Source organism: Loxodonta africana, chromosome 23 (genome assembly GCF_030014295.1).
Source record: "Loxodonta africana isolate mLoxAfr1 chromosome 23, mLoxAfr1.hap2, whole genome shotgun sequence".
Lineage (NCBI taxonomy): Eukaryota > Metazoa > Chordata > Mammalia > Proboscidea > Elephantidae > Loxodonta > Loxodonta africana.
Window position 1 is genome coordinate 210,863 of NC_087364.1, and position 20,715 is coordinate 231,577.

Below are 20,715 nucleotides of genomic sequence, written 5' to 3' on the forward strand. Positions count from 1 at the left end.
GAATATGCCATCATCAACCCTTGGTTTCTCTGAAACACAGTTCGTGCAGAAAAAGCAGGGTAAATTCTCAGTTCTTTTATTTTCAGAATAATGACATGGTGCAACTTTTAGCGACTTCTAAAGGAGAACCATAAGGATTTTTTTTAAGTATCATCATGCGTTTTTATATAGTTGATATATTTTCACTTTTTTGAGGTCATTATTCATTTAAAGTATCATGCCATATTGGTTCATGTGAGCCCTTCAGGTTGGCTCCTACATCCGTCTACTCTCCTTGTCTTCCTTGCCTTCTGCTAAGAGATGTCCCAAGTTTGTCGTGAACATCTTTTATACCAGATCTGGAATCTGCTCTGTTTCCTTTTAGTGCTTAAAAAAAAAAAAGAGAAAGAAAGAAAGAAACAGTTGCCGTTGTGTTGATTTTGACTCATAGTGACTCTACAGGTCAGAGTGGAACTGCCCCATAGGATTTCCAAGGCTATAATCTATAGGATCACTATGAGTCAGAATCGACTCGATGACAACGGGTTTGGTTTGGTTTGGAATCTCTAGAGAAGCAGACTACTGCGTCTTTCTCCCGTGGAACAGCTGGTGGGTTCGAATTGCCAACCTTTAAGTTAGCAGCCAAATGCTTAATGACTGCATCACCGGGGCTTCTTAAATGGTATTTAGAGACCACAATTTGTACAGTGACTCCTGGTTTGCCTGAGGGGGAATTGACATCTTTATGATGTTAACCCTTATATATAAGAACACTGTAATTTGTTCAACTCTAGCAAGTTATTTTAAAGTAGTTTATTTTACAGTATGAAAATGATAATTATACATGATAGAAAAATTGAAAAATGTAGAAAAATTGGAAAAAAAGGAAAAATTCACTATCAGCAACCAGTTAGGTAAAGTCTCTTTTCCATACATATGTGCTTTTTAAAAAAGATAGTAAACATATAATTTTGTATCCTAAGTTTTTTTTTGTTTGTTTTTAACTCATGAATGTTTTTCTATGCAATTATAAATGCCTAATAAATACAATTTTAAGGGCGGGGCCAAGATGGCAGAGTAGTCAGATGCTTCCAGTGAACCCTGTTAAAACAAAGACACCAAAAAACAAGTGAAATGATTACATTTATGACAAGCTAGAAGCCCTGAACATCAAAGGCAAAGTTAGAAAACAGACCGAGCAGCAGGGGGAGGGAGAGATGGTTCAGAAGTGGAGAGGAGTTGCCAGACCTGAACTGCCGGGAACCCTCAGGCTGCGGTGGGCTGGTGGTAGTGTTCAGACGCAGTTTCCTTGGGGAGAAAAAGCCAGCTGCACAGCCTACTGACACCTCTGGAACCGGAGAAGAATGACACTCTCGGCAAAAGCTAAGTTCTTGCGTATATTTTACTGCACCCGCAGCCCCCAAGCTAGCTTCAGTCACTGTTGATTTCCCTGGGCCTGAGATAGGTCCTATTGCACATCCCGAGCCATTCGCTTGGCCTTGGAGAAGGAATAGATTCACAATTGGGGAAAAGATAATCCGCCAGCTCCACTAACCTGGGGAGCTCAGGACAGAAGCGGCTCTTATCCAGGCATAAACGGTCCGTGGACTTTGAATATCTGCAAAAAAAGAAATAAGACGCATACCTCACACCATGCACAAAAACTAACTCAAAATAGATCAAAGACCTAAATAAAAAACCCAGAAAAAAATAGAACATCTAAAATGATGAAGATCATGGAAGAAAAAATAGGGACAACGCTAGGAGCCCTAATACGTGGCAAAAACAGTATACAAAACATTACTAACAATGCAGAAGTGAAACTAGATAACTGGGAGCTCCTAAAAATCAAACACCTATGCTCATCCAAAGACTTCACCAAAAGAGTAAAAAGATTTACCTACAGACTGGGAAAAAGTTTTTAGTTATGACATTTCTAATCAGCTCCTGATCTCTAAAATCTACATGATACTGCAAAAACTCAGCTACAAAAAGACAAATAACCCAATTAAAAAATTGGCAAAGGATATGAACAGACACTTCACTAAAGAAGACATTCAAGCAGCTAACAGATACATGAGGAAATGCTCACGATCATTAGCCATTAGAGAAATGCAAATCAAAACTACAATGAGATGCCATCTCACTCTAACAACAACAACAAAAAAAACACAAGGCTGGCATTAATCCAAAAAACACAGAATAATAAATGTTGGAGAGGTTGTGGAAAGCCTGGAACACTTATACACTGCTGGTGGGAATGTAAAATGGTACGTCCACTTTGGAAATCGATTTGGCACTTCCTTTAAAAGCCATAAATAGAATTACCATATGATCCAGCAATCCCACTCTTTGGAATATATCCTAGAAAAATAACAGCCTTTACACGAACAGATATATGCACACCCATGTTCACTGCAGCACTGTTTACAATAGCAAAAAGATGGACGCAACCAAGGTGCCCATCCATGGATGAGTGGAAAAATTATGGTATATTCATAGAATGGAGTACTATACATCGATGAAGAACAATGATGAATCCATGAAACATTTTATAACATGGAGGAACCTGGAAGACATTATGCTGAGTGAAATTAATCAGTTGCAAAAGGACAATTATTGTACGAGACCACTATTATAAGAACTCGAAAAATAGTTTAAACAGAAAAGAAAGTATTCTTTGATGGTTATGAGAAGGGTGAGGGAGGGGGAAGGGAGGGGGTCTTCACTAAATTAGATAGTAGATAAGAACTATTGTAGGTAAAGGGAAAGACAGCACACAATACAGGAAAGGTCAGCACAACTGGACTAAACCAAAAGCAAAGAAGTTTCCTGGATAAACTGAATGCTTTGAAGGCCAGCGTAGCAGGGGCAGGGGTTTGGGGACCATGGTCTCAGGGCATAATAAAATCTATTAGAAAACATTCTGCATCCCACTTTGGAGAGTGGTGTCTGGGGTCTTAAACCGTAGCAAGTGGCCATCTAAGATGTATCAATTGGTCTCAACCGACCTGGAGCAAAGGAAAATGATCACCAAAGATACAAGGTAATTATGAGCCCAAGAGACAGAAAGGGCCACATAAACCAGACACTACATAAGCCTGAGACCAGAAGAACTAGATGGTACCCAGCTACAACCAATGACTGCCGTGGCAGGGAACACAACAGAGAGCCCCTGAGGTAGCAGGAGAGCAGTGGGATGCAGACCCCAAATTCTCGTATAAAGACCAGACTTAATGGTCTGACTGAGACTAGAAGGACCCCAGAGGTCATAGTCCCCAGACCTTCTGTTAGCCCAAGACAGGAACCATTCCCAAAGCCAACTCTTCAGACAGGGATTGGGCTGGACTATGGGATAGAAAACGATACTGGTGAAGAGTGAGCTTCTTGGAGCAAGTAGACACAGGAGACTATGTGGGCAGCTCCTATCTGGAGAAGAGATGAGAGGGCAGAGGGGATCAGAAGCTGGCTGAATGCACACAAAAAATGGAGAGTGGAGGGAAGGAGCTTGCTGTATCATCATTAGAGGGAGAGCAACTAGGAGTATATAGCAAGGTATATGTAAGTTTTTGTATGAGACTGACTTGGTTTTAAACTTTCACTTAATATATGTAATTTTATATATATATGGAAACCCTGGTGGCATAGTGGTTAGGTGCTACGGCTGCTAACCAAAGTGTCAGACAGAGAGAGATATATAATTTTAAGTTATATATCATTTCACTATGACATTTTACTTAATGATACCACCATTTAAATCCCCCCTCCCTTTTTCCTAATAAAAGTAATATGAACATTTTTAAGGATAAAATTCTTTTGTATATGTTTAAGATTTTTCTCCATAGATTAAGTATCCAGAAGCTAAATTATTAGGTGAAAGGAAATGGTGTTTAATATGTATTGCCAGTTTATAGCCCCACCAGCAATCATTAAAGGGTATTACATTTTATTCTTTCATTTAGTCATTCATCAAACAATCGGAATCACTTGCACATATTTTTTTAACTTAATAGTTTTTGTTTAAATTATGGTTAAAATATATATAACACAACAGTTGCCATCTGGCCCTTTTAATGTGTAAATTTGGTGGCATTAGTGACATACACTGTGTTGTGCAACCGTCATCACTATCAGTTTCTAAATTTTTTCATTACCCTTTACAGAAACTTAGTGAACTTACTTTTTAAAAAGTTTTATTTATTTTTTAGTATTTTATTGTGTTTTAGATGAAAGTTTACACAGCAAATTTGGTTCCCATTTGACAATTTTTAAACAAATTGTTCCGTGATGTTGGTTACAACTTTCACAGTGTGTCAGCATTCTCATTATTTCCATTCTGTTAGTTCTGTTTCCACTGATCTAGTGTCCCTTCCCCTCCTTGCCTTCTCATCTTTGTTTCAGGGTAAAAGTGGACCCTTTGGTCTCATGCAGTTGGTTGTTTAAGGAAGCACATTATTTGTGGGTGATGTTGTAAGTCTGGCCTTCTTTAGAAATTTGAGTTTTGTTCTACATTTTTCTCCCATTCTGTCCAGGACCTTCTATTGTGTTTCTGATCAGAAAAGTTGGTAGTGGTAGCTGGGCACCATCTACTTCTTCCGGCCTCGGCCTAGAAGAGGCCATGGTTTGTGTGGGCTATTAGTCCTACCGCCTAGTTTCTTCTTTGAATCTTCATTTCCTTTGTTCTCTTTTGTTCCAGATGTGTAGAGATCAATAGTTGTATCTTAGGTGGCCACTGTCATGGATTGAATTGTGTACCCCCAAAATATGTGTCAACTTGGCTAGGCCATGATTCCCAGTATTGTGTGATTGTCTACCATTTTGTCATCTGGTGTGATTTTTCCTATGTGTTGTAAATCCCATCTCTGTGTGGTTAATGAGGTGAGACTAGTGGCAGTTATGCTAAAAAGGCAGGACTCATTTTACAAGGTTAGATTGTGTCTTAAGTCAGTCTCTTTTGAAATATAAAAGAGAGAAGCAAGCCGAGAGACAGGGAGGCCTCATACTACCAAGAAAGGGGCACCAGGAGTATAGTGCATCATTTGGACCTGGGGTCCCTGTGCTGAGAAGCTCCTAGACCAGGGGAAGGTTGATGACAAGGACCTCCCCCCAGAGCCAACAGAGAGAAGGCTTTCCCCCGGAGCTGGCACCATGAATTTGGACTTCACCCATATTTAGTATTGCCTTTCCCACCCCCCAAAATAATAAGTGTCTCCTATGTAGAAAGTGAGTCCCCCTTCCCATTCCCAGTAACCATCAAAGAATGTTGCTTTCTGTGTGTATACCTATTCTTGACTTTTTATAACAGACCATACAATATCTGTCCTTTTGTGATTGACTTGTTTTGCTCAGCATAAGTCCTCCAGATTCATCCATATTATAAGATGTTTCACGGACTTCTCATTGTTCTTTATAGTTGTGTAGTATTCTATTGTATGTATGTTCCACAATTTGTTTATCCATTCATCTGTTGATGGGCACTGTCATAGATTGAATTGTGCCCCCCAAAAATGTGTGTCAACTTGGTTAGGCCATGATTCCCAGTATTGTATGGTTGTCCTCCATTTTGTGATTGTAATTTTATGTTAAAGAGGATTAGGGTGGGAATATAATACCCTTGCTCAGGTCACATCCCTGATCCAATGTAAAGGGAGTTTCCCTGGGGTGTGGCCTGCACCACCTTTTATCTCTCAAGAGATAAAAGGAAAGGAAAGTAAGAAGAGAGGAGAGACCTCACAGCACCAAGAAAGCAGCACCAGGAGCAAAGCATGTCCTTTGGACCTGGGGTTCCTGCGTGGAGAAGCTCCTAGTCCAGTGGAAGATTGATGACAAGGGTCTTCCTCCAGAGCTGGTAGAGAAAGCCTTCCCCTGGAGCTGACTGAGCCCTGGATTTGGATTTCTATCCTACTAGACTGTGAGAGAATAAACTTCGGTTTGTTAAAGCCACCCACTTGTGGTTTTCTGTCATAGCAGCACTAGATGCCTGACGCAGGCACTTAGGTTCATTTGCATGTATTTCTGCTTCAATAAAGTTATCCATTATTTTTTCTTTGATTTTTTCTTCAAAAATCCACTGATATGTCACTTATCAGAAGAGTTGCTCCTGTGTGTAGTAATTAAGGTTAAAGCATTGCAACTGGGAGAATACGAGTCACTAGAGTGTTAGCATGCCAAGGAGCCTTGCTGTTTTCCTGTGACAGACGGAGGTCATCAATGGGTGTTAATCCGTGGAGTTTATAGTCAGAGTTTAGCTTTGTCAGGGTTGTAGAGAACCTGGGCTTTGGCGTCAGATAATCCTAGGTTTGAATCATATACTATTATCATTCACTACCCAGTGACTTTCTTCCAGTTCTTGCCCACTTAAGAATATTTACTTTTGGTCTGTTAGTGGTAGAAAAGATAACTACAGTTATGGCTGATAAGTGAAGAATAGTACTAATTAATAAAATGTCAGAAAATATAAAACAGTACATTTTCAAGTGAACATATCATAAATGGAAAAAAGAAAGAAGACTTTCATCATACTCTAATTTTTAAAACTCAGCTCTCTCCTACAGGACATTTATATTGCTTATAATTTTTGCTATTTAAAATTGTGCTGTTGGGAACATCTTTTACGCATGTGTCTTGTGCACATCTCTGATAATTTCCATATGGCAGACGCCTTGAAAAAGAAGTACTGGGTCGAAGGGCACGAACAGGCTCTTACCTGTTGCTGAATTGCTTTGCCGCATGAGCTTGCTTGTTACACTATCAGCTTCAGTGTTAACATTTGTATTTAGCTTCTTAAAATAGGCATGTTTTACTAGTTTCCTTGAAGTGCTTAAATCATGATAGCCTTCAGGTTATGAAAAAGGAATGCTTTCACAAAATAAAACCAAAACTTACCTTCTTAGAAAGCAGATTTTTTAAAACTAGAAGTCCAAGTCATTTGCAATATGAGAAGTTATATAGTTTTCAATTGTGCTCGTGTTTTTAATTATAAACCCAATCGAAGGCTGTTGTCTAAGGATCCTAGGATTTGAAGAGTTGTTAAGAGTCCATTCTTACTTAAGAAATGAACTATCATTGACCAGAGCATAGTTGTAATACTGGAAGACACAGACAGGAACTAAAATCCACGTGAAACCACTTCTTTATTTGCAACTCATGATTATAACTCAAAGGGATGGGGGCGGGGGAGGTTTCGAAATGGTTCTATGCTGCCAATGCAATATTAAATTTAGCAGCAACAGGGAGATGCAGCAAAAAAAAAACCAAACCCACTGACCACTAGTCGATTCCGACTCCTAGCAGCCCTATAGGACAGAGTAGAACTGCCCCATAGGGTTTCCAAGGCTGTAAATCTTTATGGGAGCAGACTGCCACATCTTTCTCCTGTGGCTCGTGGGTTCGAACTACCAACCTTTTGGTTAGCAGCCGAGCATTTAACCATGAGCATGCCCTGTGAAGGGGTTGCATCCTCCCTCCCACGGCAGCATGGGCAGAGCCGCCTGGGCCCTGGGCAGCGTGGTCAGAGCCAGAGGCAGCAGTGATGTGAACACAGGATCTGACCTGAACCATGGCATGCCCACTGAGTGACATAAAAATGGACATGGGCGATTGGGGGAGGGGTAAGCAGGGTCCGCTTTTGAGGGGTAAGCAAGCCCCTCTCCTTACATGTAGGGGGCGGGACCAGCTTACCATAAATCCATTCCTATTGTTTGTGTCTTGCATGTACGACTGGATCATACTGGATTGACATAGCTAACAGCCATGGAGTGGTCGATGCCACTGGGCGAAGCCCTCATTTCTAACAGTCTTATTCCTGCTGGAATTCTGAGACACCATCTGACCTGCGTGTGCAGGCAGTCTGTTGGCCATTTTGTATTGCTACATTTTATATGGCTACATTTCATATTGCTACATTTTATATGGCTACATTTCATATTGCTACATTTTATATGGCTACATTTCATATTGCTACATTTTATATGGCTACATTTCATATCGCTACATTTCTTATCACTACATTTGAATTTCTAATTCTCGGTTAAGGGATTGTCTTTGTCAGTTGCCATTGGGTACATTCTGACACATAGTGACCCCGTGTGACAGGATAGAACTGCTCCATAGGGTTTTCTTGGCAGTAATCTTTATGGGAGTTGTTTGCCAGGCTTTTCTCCCTGGGAGCCTTTCTTTTATTGTAATGTCTTTGGTTCTGGTATCAGCATTATGATGGACTCATAAAATTAGTTGAGAAGCATTCTCTCCTCAGTTTTATGGAAGGCTATAGGTTAAAGCACTCGGCTGCTAACCAAAACTTGGCAGTTCAAATCCACCAGCTGCTCAGTGAGAGAAAGAGTGGCAGCCTGCTTCCGTAAAGATTACAGCTTTGGAAACACTGCCAGTTCCACTCTGTAATATAATGTCGCTGTGAGACAAAATCGACTCGGCGGCAATGGGTTTGGTTTGGTTTTGGGTTTATGTAAGATGGAAGACGTCCTGGTGGGGTAGTGCTTAAAGCACTCAGCTGCTGATTGAAAAGTCTGCGGTTTGAACCCACCAGCCACTCCAAGGGAGAAAGGCGTGGCAGTCTGCTTCTGTAAAGATTTACAGCCTTGAAAACCCTATGGGACATTTCAACTTTGTCCTATTTGGTCACTATGAGTCAGAATCTAGTCAATGGCAATGAGTTTGGACATGAGATGGTATCACTTCTTCCTTAAAGGTTTGACAGAATTCATCAGTAAAGTTTTTGGCATGAAGCATAAAGGAAATACTGATAAATTGGATTTTAATAAAATTCAAGGCTTATTCTTTGAAAGAGATCATTAAGAAAACAAAAAGGCAAGCCACAGAATATTTATAGTACATCAGGCTGTCAAAGGATTTATATCTGTAAGACATAAAGAGTACTTAGAATTCAATAGTATGAAGACAGATGACCCATTTTAAAAAATTGCCCCTGTAATTTTTAATTACAAATTTAATTTCTTTAAATAGATATAGAGCTATTTTGATCTTCTATTTCCTCTTGCTGACTTGAAAAACTTACTGATGAAGATCAAAAAATGACAGCCTCCAATATGGATTACACCTTGACATAAAACAGAAATCCTCACAAGTGTACCAATAAGCAAAGCCATGATGAATAGAGAAAAGGTTGACTATGTCAAGGATTTCATTGTACTTGGATTCCATGGAAGCAACATCAAGAAATCAATGTTAAAAAAAAAAAAAAAATCAGCCACTGAAACCCTGTGGAGCACAGTTCTACTCTAACACACATGGATTTTGATGAATCAGCATTAAAAAAGAAAGAAAGAAATGAAGCATTGTATTGGGTAAATCTGCTGCAAAAGACCTCTTCAAAGTGTTAAAAAGCAAAAGTGTCACTTTGAGGACTAAGGTGTGCGTGACCCAAGCCTTGGTATTTTCAATCGCCCCATATGCATGCAAAAGCTGGGCAATGAATAAGGAAGACCAAAGAAGAATCGACACCTTTGAATTACAGTGTTGGCGAAGAACAATACCATGGACTGCCAGAAAAATGAACAAATCTGTCTTGGAAGAAGTAAAGCCAGAATGCTTCTTAGAATTGAGAATGGCGAGATTTTGTTTTATGTACTCTGGACATGTTATCAAGAAAGACCGATCCCCGGAGAAGGATATCATGCTTGATAAATACAGTAAGCAAAAAAGAAGAAGCACTTCAATAAGATAGATTGACACGTTGTTGTTGTTGTTAGGTGCTGCCAGGTTCCGCCTCATAGCAACCCTATGTACCACAAAACCAGACACTGCCCAGTCCTGTGTCATGCTCACAATCGTTGTATGCCGGAGCCCATTGTTGCAGCCACTGTGTCAATCAATCTTGTTGAGGGTCTTCCTCTTTTTCGCTGACCCTCTACTTTACCAAGCATGATGTCCTTCTCCAGGGACTGACCCCTCCTGATAACATGTCCAAAGCATGTAAGACATAGTCCGGCCATCCTTGCTTCTAAGGAGCATTCTGGTTGTACTTCTTCCAAGACAGATTTGTTTGTTCTTTTGGCAGTCCAGGGTATATTCAATATTCTTTGCCAACATCACAGTTCAAAGGAGTCAATTCTTCTTTGGTCTTCCTTATTCATTGTCCAGCTTTTGCATGCATATGATATGATTGAAAATACCGTGGCTTGGGTCAGGTGCACCTTAGTCTTCAAGTTGACATCTTTGCTTTTCAACACTTTAAAGAGGTTTTTCACAGCAGATTTGCCCAATGCAATGGGTCTTTTGATTTCTTGACTGCTGCTTCCATGGGCGTTGATTGTGGTTGGTTGTGGTTGTGTAGACTGACGCAGTGTTTGCAAAGATGGGCTCAAGCATAACAACAATTGCGAGGATGGCGCAGGACCAGGCAGTGTTTAGTTCTCTTGTACATGGGGTCACTATGAGTTGGAATTGATTGCAAAGAATCTAACAACAGCGTTTCTTCTTGTGCCCATTTTGGTCACTCGTCAATTTCATGAGATTCGATCGTGTCATTTATGCTGTTAAATTTATTGGCATAAAGTGATTCATCATATTTTCTGCAGGATTTGTAGTCATGTCCTGTCCTTCATTCCTGATATTGATCACGCTCTCTTTTTTTCTTAGTCTGTCTAAAGTTTTATCAATTTTGTTGATCTTCTCAAAGGTACTAGCTTTTGATTTTCCTTATTTTCCCTACTTGTCCGTTTTTTATTTTCTTGATTTCCACCTTTATCTGTATTATTTCCTTCTTCTTACTTTGGATTTAAAATTACTCTTGGTTTTTTACTTTTTTAAGGTGGATGCTTAAGGTCACTGTGTTTAACCCTTTCACCCTTTCTAGTGAAAGCATCTGAAGCTATAAATTTCCATCTAAGCTTTTCTTTAGCTGCATGGTTTAAATTTTGGTATGTTGTGTTTTTCTGTTAATTCAATTCAAAATATTTTCTAATTTTCCTTATGATTTTCTTTGACCATTGGATTATTTATTTATAAATATAAATTTATATTAGAATTATTATTTATTTAGAAGTATGTTGCTTTAAGTCCAAATATTTACCAGTCTTTTTTTTTTTTTCCTAATTTAATTCCACGTGCTTCAAGAATACATTGCTTAATTTCAGGTTTTTTAAATATATTGAGACTTGTTTTATGATTCTCCGTGTGTCTGTCTTGGTGAATGTTCCCTGTGCACAAGAAAAGAATATGTTCTGTTGTTTGGGGTCATGTTCTGTAATTGTCAATTAGGTCAAGTTAATTGATAGTGTTTTTCAAGTCTTTTGTGTCCCTCCTGATCTTCTATTTACCCTGGGTGGTGCAAAGGGTTTGCACTCAGCTACTACCTGAAAGATTGGTCATTCGAATACACCCAGCGGCACCTTGGAAGAAAGGTCTGGTGACCTTCTTCCCTAAGATCACAACCACTGAAAACCCCGTGGAGTGTGGTTCTGCTCTGGCGCACGCGGGGTTGCCACAAGTCAGATCAGCTCGATGGCAATGAGTTTGTTGGCTGGTTTTTTACTCTACCAATTACTAAGAGTGTGGAAATCTCAAACGGTAATCATGGATTTGTCTATTTCTCCTATTACTTTTTTCAGCTCTGTCAGTTTTTGCTTCATATATTTTGAGGCTCTGCTCTGTCCTATAAATTAAGGTTGTTAAATCCTCTGATGAATGTCCCTTTTATCATAATGAAATGTACCACTTTATCTCTGGTAATATTCCTTGTCTGACATCTACTTTGAATGTTAATATAACCATTCCTGCTTTCTTATGAGTAGTTTTCATGTTTTTGTTTGTTTGTTTTGTTTTCAATTCCGTGTCTTTATATTTAAAGTGTCTTTCTTTCAGGTGGTGTATACTTTGGTCTTAATTGTATATCCAGTCCAAAAATCTTTGCCTTTTAATTGGAGTGTTTAGGCCATTTTTATTAATGTAATTTATGATACGGTTAGGCTTAATTCTATCATCTTTCTATTTCTTTTCTGTTTGTCCTGTGTTCTTTCTTTCTTTCCCTAGTTTCCTATCTCCCTTTGAGTGTATATTTTTCAGCATTGTGTTTTTTCTCTATCTTGACCTCTTAGTGTGTTTTCGCTCTCCCTCTCTTGCTTACTTGCTAATATTTTTAGGGTTGCCCTGGGGTTTACAGCAAGCCTTTTTAATTTCTCACACTCTACCTTAAAATAGCATTAGATCATTTCGCGTATAATGTAACAACATCCTTACAAAGGTATACTTCCATTTGTCCCCTCCCATACTTGATGCTATTTTGTTATACATTTTACTTGTACCTATGCTACAAATCCAAAAATACAATGTTATTATTTTTCTTTTAAATAGTTAAGTGTTTTCAAAGAAAATTGTGAAACCATTTTTGTATTTACTACTACTGGTTCTCTGCATTCCTTTAGATAGATCCTAGTTTCCATCTGGTTTCATTTTCCTTTTGCCTGAAGAAGTTCTTTCAGCATTTCTATTACTATAGGTCTGTTGGAAACAAATTCTTTTCATTTTTGTTTGTCTGAAAAGGTCTTTATTTTGCCTTCATTTAGGAAGAATATTTTCACTGCATATGGAGTTCTGCATTGTCAGTTTTTGTTTCAGTTCATGGGTTAGGGGAAAGTTCTGCTGGCTCTGCGTGAAGATCCTTGTCTCTTTAAGCTTCTGTATCCTCAGTGTTGCTAGGTTCGTTGGTGATCTTCACATGGCATCTGTCTCCCCTCATACCCCCATTTGTGCCTTCCCGTGTGTCTGATCTAACCTTTTTTATATGTCAGAAGGGATTAGGGTTAGGATACACCCTACACCGATATGACCACATTAACATAAAAAAGAACCCCCTCCCATTCTCAAAAGGCATTACACCCACAGGTACAGCGGTTAGGATTCCAGCTCATATTTTCAGGGAACACAGTTCAACCCATAACAGTATTAGTTCACTTTTATTGGGTATACGGTATATGCTATACGCAGCTTCATATGTATTAATGCAGAACGACCCCATGAAGTAACTAGGATCGTTATCTCCTCTTAAAAGATGAGAAAACCAATGTTTAGAGAGTTTAAATAATTTGCTCAAGGGCACCCAAACAGTGACAGAGCCAGTATTTGACCTCTGGGCCATCTGATTTCAAAGTTCCGACCTTTAACCAGTGTTAAAGGTTGGACTCTACTGAGTCAAAACCAGAAAACTAAACCCATTACCACTGAGTTGACTGCAACTCACAGTGACTCTGTAGGACAGAGTACAACTGCCCCATAGGGTTTCCAAGGAGCTGCTGGTGGATTCCAACTGCTGACCTTTTGGTTAGCAGCTGGGCTCTTAACCACTGTCTCACCAGGGCTTCCTACTGAGTCCAGTGCCTTGAAATGGTTGCTAATTCTGTTTTTGAAAAGTAGGCTTCATTTTAAGATGCAAAATTTTTTTCACTTTACTTGGCAGTTGACTTTGATTCCTAGACCTTTCGTGATAGAGATCCTTTTAAAATCTCCTAAGCTTTTTATCTGCTTGCATCAAATTTATGTATGTCCATTTTCACATTACGTATGACATCCTGTCTTAGGCAACGGCATTGCCTACCTCACACACACCTATGGATACATATACTTGGACTTTGATTTTACTCTGACCTATTCTAGAAAACTGATTCATCAGTTACTCTTTTCTGCATCTTCGACTTTTTCCTCTTTCCCTCTTTATGTAGTCCCCTTCTCCCAGTGTATAAATTTGCTCAACTTTGATCTGTTCAGAAGACCCTCTCCCTGGTCTCTGCCTCTGACTCAAGCTGTCATCACTGTCTGCCTGTGTCCTCCCCCAGCCCACAAACTGCAATGGCCCTAGTTACCACAGTGTGTACACATTTCCCAATCTCATTGCACTTTACCACTTCCTCCTTAAAACTCCCTTCTTCCTTGGTTTCTATTCCATCCATATTTTTCTTTAGTCTTATGTAATTCCTATTCATTTCTTCTACTGGTTCCTTTTCTTCTTTTTTCCAGCAAACACCAAATTTTAATAGAAAAGACACTTATTACCCAGCAAATTAAGAAACAAATTGTGATGTAAATACTACAAAATCAAGGACATAACATGTTTACATCGCAGGCCTCTTTGTTTTACACCTGTTTTCTCCATGAATTCATAGGGAATAGGCTCCAGCACTCAGGCCCATGGGTTCTCACAAAGTGTGCTTCTCGAGGTGGAGCAGGCTGGCACTTCAGTTGAACCCTGGTACCTTTCTCTTTGGCTTCCTTCTTTTTCTGATCATTTTCCTTCATGTGTTTCAGAAGCCATCTTGGCTTTTAGAGTGCTTCATGTGCTCAGTATGCACGTGAATTCTGTTGGCAAGGATCTTGCCCTTGTTTGTTCACAAAGTGCCAGCAGCATGCTGGGTAACATTGTAGACTCTTCCAGTTTTGCCATGGTAACACTTGTGGGGCATTCCTTTTTGAACAGTGCCCACTCTCTGGATGTCTACAACATCACCCTTCTTGTAGATTCATGTGGATGTGGCCAAAGGAACAACTCCATGTTTTCTAAAAGGCCTAGAAAACATATGGCGGGTGGTTCTTCTCTTCCCCTTTGTGTTCGTCATTTTAGCGAATTACTGCAAGATGGTAGTTCTGGCCGAAAGCTGGTTCCTTTTCATTCATTCATTCATTCATCAACTTTTACTGAGTGTCTATTGTGTGCTAGGCACTGCAGATTCAGTTATAAAATTGTGTCCTAAAAACTTTTGCACTCTACTTAAGAAGTCTTAATGGAACCCAAAATTACCAAACAGTATGGTAAGAGCTGTGAGATGAGTAAGAAGCACAGAAGTTAAGAAGGGTCTTTAAGCTAAATTGGGATGGAGGATGAGTAAGTCTTCCAGAAGATGACATGTGAACTTAATTTTTAAGGATAAGTTGGCATTAACAAAATGCAGAAATAAGGAAAGAGTACATGCGCACCAAAGACGTAAGATCAGGTTGATGCTGGGGAACTAGGAACCAATATGAGCAAGCAAACCAACTGACTCCAGAGCAGGGTTTGGCAAATTACGTCCTGTCGGCAAAATCTGGCCTGCAGCCTATTTTGGTACAGTAAGTAAACTAAGAAATTTTTCTTTTCTGGTAGCTTTGAGTTTATTTCCACTCAGTGCAAGGCAGACTGTCATGGGGTCCAGGAAAGCTCGCATGTGACTGGACAGTATAGAGTGGGATTCCCTTGATTTCTTTTTCGTGTTTTGCTTTTTTGATATAAAAGATCCCAAACACCTTCTCTAGTTACAGCAGCCCCCCTCGTCTATGTGGTGGGGAGGGGGTTCAGAATGGTTTTTATATATTTAATGTGTTTGAGGGGGAGAAAAAAAGACAAAGATTATGGGACAGTGACCATATCTGGCCCTCTACAGACAGTGTTTTCCAACCCTGCCTTAGACAAGAAGGAAGAGAAAAGAACTATAAAAATTTGAATTAGTGTTCTCAGAAAGTTTCAAGAAGATAATTGTAGCCATAAAATAAAAACATTCTACCATTAAAACTATCAGAAAACCAGGAACGGTTATTTGATATACAAGCCATCACTAGGAAAACTGCCAACAGAAACAGAAATGGAGAGGACACTGTGAGAGGCCATCGATTTACTTTCCATTATAAGACCTTCTGGCCTATTTGCTTTTTTAAAAAAATTACTTTTAAAGAAAGTGAAAGCAAAGAAGTTGGAGGGGAAGATATAACGTAGGAAATAATTGAAGAAAAGTTCCTAGAACAAAAGGAAAGCATAAATCTTCTGATTAAGAAGGCTCGCCGAGTACCTAGTAGGACAAATGAAAGAGGGCTTGCACCTAGACCCATTCTCGTGAAGCATCAAAACTTCAAGGATAGAAGACTTCAAAAGTTTCAAGAAAGACAGATTATTTGCAAAATGGCATCCAACTTTAGAGCTGGAAACTGAGAAGACTATGGAGCAATACCTTCCAAGTTATCAGAGAAAACTCTTCTGAACCTAGAATTTTATGTGCAGTCCATACTATTAATTAAGCACAAAAGCAAAATAAAACATTCAACCAAGGATTCAGAAAGTTTGTCTCTCATCCATTCCTTCAGAAAAAAAAAAAAAATATTTGAGGATCTCCTTCAGTAAAATAAATTAAAACAACAAAGAAGACTGGGACCCAAGGAGTGGACCTAAACTGCAATGTGATGAGAAGGGATTCCAAAGTCATACCTATGCAGCAGGCCTAGAAAGCCAATGGTCCAAATTAAAACAACATCAGAGGGTTCTGGGAAAAATGTATTCAAGAAACGAATTCATGCAAATAGTGTAGTAAGAAGCTTGATGATCTTAGTTATAAGACAAAGGTATGTGTTTCTTTTGTCAACAATAAAAACAAAAAAATCATTGCCGTGGAGTCAATTCTGACCTTTTGGTTAGCAGGCAAGCTCTTAATCACTGTGCCACCAGGGCTCCTTGTAAACAATAACATCAATTAAAAACTCTCGAGAAAACGAAAAGCTGGGCAAGAAAGCTATAGTCTAAATATGAAGCAACTTAAAATATAACGTGATTTTTGAGCACTTGATGGAGTGTAAAAAAAGGTAGTTCATTTACCTCTGCTCATCAGAATATTCACCGTTGAGATGTGCAGGTATGGAATTACATTTCATTCTTTTTGGGCTCAGGCATGCTACTTGGTTCAGGGTGAATTATAAATGCCATTTATAAGTTTTCAACTTGCAGACAAAGCATGGAAAATTTTACCCATGAACGTAAATATAAAAACATAAAAGTAATGACAGGGCTGTCAAAACTTGGGAGAAAAAAGGGAGAGAAGTCATGGGGAAAGTATAAGCGCTAATTTCTGGTTTAGATAATAGGTATCCTTGAGAAACTGGGTAAGTTCACGGATCAAGAAATGGTGGTTTCAATATATTACTTATAGATATTATATGTAACATATATGATATAGAGGTAATCCATTAAAAAACTAAAAATAATACAATTGCCTAGGTTGGGAGGAAGAGGTGAGAAGGGAAGTGGTATTACTTGGGGTTGAGTGATTCTTGTTTTTTATTGTAAGGATTTTGTGGAGCCATTTTGTTTTTCTGAATAACTTATAATAACCAATTTTATTTAAAAACATTGATTTGGTGTAATATTAAAAAACTACACAAAAGGTATGCAAGGAAATTTTTACTACTGCTCCCAGCCTTTCAGAACCCCATTTTTGAAGAGACAACTGTTATTATTCTGTTCAATTAGATATATATCTACATATATGTCTGTGTGTATCTATATATGGAGACCTGGTGGCAGTGGTTAAAAGCTCAGCTGCTAACCAAAAGGTTGGCAGAATGAATTCACCAGCTGCTCCTTGGAAACCCTATGGGGCAGTTCTACTCAGTCCTATAGGGTCACTATGAGTTGGAATTGACTTGACAGCAATGAGTTTATACACACACACACACACACAGTGGTAGCACTACAACACTGCCCTATACCTTTATCTTCTCACATCATATCTTGAAATTCACTTCCTATCGATATATAGGTGACGTAGTGGTTAAGAGTTAGGCTGCTAACCAAAAGGTTGGCAGTTTGAATCCACCAGGTGCTCCTGGGAAACGCTGTGGGGCAGTTCTACTCTGTCCTATAGGGTTGCTAAAATTGGCTCGATGGCAATGAGTTTGATTTGGTTTATCAATATACAGATCTCATTTTGTAAGCTGCATAGAGGTAACATCATGGTAACAATGTATGTATAAATGTAAAACCACTTAATGAATCCCCCGCTGATGCACATTCAGGATTCTTTCTTCCATCTGTGCTATTACAGTACTAGAATGAGGACGTTTTACATAAGTCATTACACATGAGTGTTAGTATATGGTGGGATAATTGCCTAGAAATGGAATTTACTGGGTCAAAGGGTATGGACATTTAAAATTTTAATATATACATTTACATTTACCTGAAAGACTATTCCACATTACAACTGAAGATCCACTTCTCATAAAAGCTCAAAGGGTCTAATCTCATTAAGCTTTACATCTCTTTACAAAAAACCCAACACTCCATGTCCTACATCATCGCCAGTCCTCTCTTCCCACGTGACACAGTTTCCCACTGTCTTAGTCATCTAGTGCTGCTCTAACAGAAATACCACAAATGGATGGCTTTAACAAACAGAAATTTATTCTCTAACAGTCTAAAAAAAGTAGGGTAGAAATCCAAATTCAGGGCATCAGCTCTAGAGGAAGGCTTTCTATGTTGGCTCTGGAAGAAGGTTCTTGTCATCAATCTTCCCCTGGTCTAGGAGCTTCTCCATGCAGGAACCCAGGTCCAAAGGATGCATTCTGCTCCTGGTGCTGCTTTCTTGATGGTATGAGGTCTGCCCCTTCTGCTCGCTTCCCTTTCATCTCTTGAGAGAGAAAAGGTGGTGCAGGGTACATCCCAGGGAAACTACATTGGGTCAGGGATATGACCAGGGTAAGGGTGTTACATTCCACCCTAATCCTCTTTAACATAATCTAATCTTGCCTCATTAGTCACAGGCAGAGTTTAGGATTTATAACACAGGAAAATTACAACAATCACAAAATAGAGGAAACCACACAATACTGGGAATCATGGCCTAAAACCAAGTTGACACAAATTTTGGGGGGACACAATTCAATCCAAGATGCTCCATCCTTTGGCCCCCCCCAAATTCATGTCCTTGCCACATGTAAAACACATTCACCCCATCATATCAAAGCAAAAGCCTGAAATCAACTCCAAGACGGAAATCCAAAAAATTCCTCTTCATCTGTGAAATTAGAACACAAGTTTGTATTTCCAAATGTACAATGGTAGAACAGGCACAAGCTAGACATTTCCATTACAAATGGGAGAAATTGGAGGGGAAGAAGGCATAATAGGCACCAAGCAAGTCAGCAGAACACATTACATTAGCCCTCAAGGCTTTGAAAATAATCCCCTGTTCTCTGAGACCATTTACACAATAGCCCTGCCCTCCAGACTCTAGGTATTGGCCACAGTCTCTGGATTCTGTGTGGAGACCCCTTGGTCCTGGGCTTCAGTTTTGCCTTCCAGGCCCAGTGGGACGGCAACTCTGCTCCCTTGGCTTTAGGTGCACCATTCTCCTTCCTAGTCCATCTGAGTGGTGACTCCACCCTTGGAAACACCAGAGGCCATGACTCCACCCTTTGAAACCCCAGAGGTCATGGCCATACCTTTTGCGACTGAGCCAGCTTGGCTTCTTGTGTTCCTTGTCTCTTCAGCTTCTGCTTCCTGATTCCTGGGCGTCTTGGCCCTCGGGCCTCACGCTCACATCTGGCCTGCTGGGGCAAGTTTTCCAAAGTTCTGTAGCTCCACCGATAAGTGCCTGGAGGCACCCTGCTCTGCCAGTAAACTTCCGCTGGAAGGCACTTAGATTTTCTGCTCCGTGAGTCGGTTCCAGCGCAGTCTTCAGCTGGTCTCCTGGTTCTGCTGCTGCTAGTTCTCTGCTGCTGCTTCTCACCATCTACGTCATCTCTGGTGTAAGCAGTACTCCTCACTTCCTTCTGAGTCCTCCATCCATTCACAGTTTCAAAAGCACTTCCACATTTTAGGTATCTGCTGGAGCAGCACCCCATTCTCGGTACCAAATTCTTAGTCACCTAGTGCTGCTGTAACAGAAACCACAAGTGGATGGCTTTAACAAACAGCATTTTATTCTCTCACAGTCCAGTAGGCTAGAAGTCCAAATTCAGGGTATCAGCTCCAGGGGAAGGCTTTCTCTGCTGCCTCTGGAGGAAGGTCCTTGTCATCAATCTTCCCCTAGTCTAGGAGCTTCTCCGTGCAGGAACCCCAGGTCCAAAGGACGTATTCTGCTCCTGGCACTGCTTTCTTGGTGGTATGAGGTACCCTCTCACCCCCTACTCTGCTCGCTCCCTTTTCCTTTTATCTCTTGAGAGATAAAAGGTGGTGGAGGGCACACCCCAGGGAAACTCCCTTTACATTAGATGAGGGATGTGACCAGGGTAAGGGTGTTACATCCCACCCTAATCCTTTTTAACACAATTTAATCTTGCCTCATTAACCACAGGCAGAGATTAGAATTTATAACACAGGAAAACTACAACAATCACAAAATGGAGGACAACTACACAATACTGGGAATCATGACCTAACCAAGTTGACACATATTTTGGGGGGACACAATTCAATCCATGACACCCACCTCTTTCCAAAGCCCAAGCCCTTTTTATAGATCTTTCTGGAACTCACAATCTGTTGGAAATTGAGCCCTTTCTTTACATCTCAAACGTTTTCACCGAATATTCCTGATAAAAAGCACTCTTCTTCCCTGCCTAAGTTCTAAATAAATAAATAAAAGAATAAGATGGACAGAGATCAAATTACCGTTGTTATTCCTAATGAAATTAATAATCAAATTATATGCCATAGATATAAACTACTTCTATATTAACCCATTGCCTGTTGCGAATTCCGACTCATTGCGACCCTATAGAACAGAGTAGAGCTGCCTCATAGAGTTTCCAAGGAGCGCCTGGTGGATTTGAACTGCAGACCTTTTGGTTAGCATCTGTAGCACTTAACCACTATGCCACCAGGGTTTCCACTTCTGTGTTAGGTAGACCTAAAGATTCAGCCACAGGTAGTTCTGGATCATCCCAGGCCTACCTACACAGGGGTCAGTGCTTATACAGTTTTTAACACGGAGAAGACTAGAACCTGTGCTCTCTGCAGGCAGGCCT

General features: G+C 39.9%; 1 long non-coding RNA gene and 1 pseudogene across 2 annotated transcripts in view; one reads left to right on the forward strand and one right to left on the reverse strand.

Moving 5' to 3' along the window:
• LOC111751687 (uncharacterized) overlaps positions 1 to 20,715 on the forward strand; it is a 61,833-nt gene that overhangs the window by 9,932 nt on the left and 31,186 nt on the right. The window lies entirely within an intron of this gene.
• On the reverse strand, positions 5,157 to 14,573 carry LOC135228553 (large ribosomal subunit protein eL21-like; annotated as a pseudogene).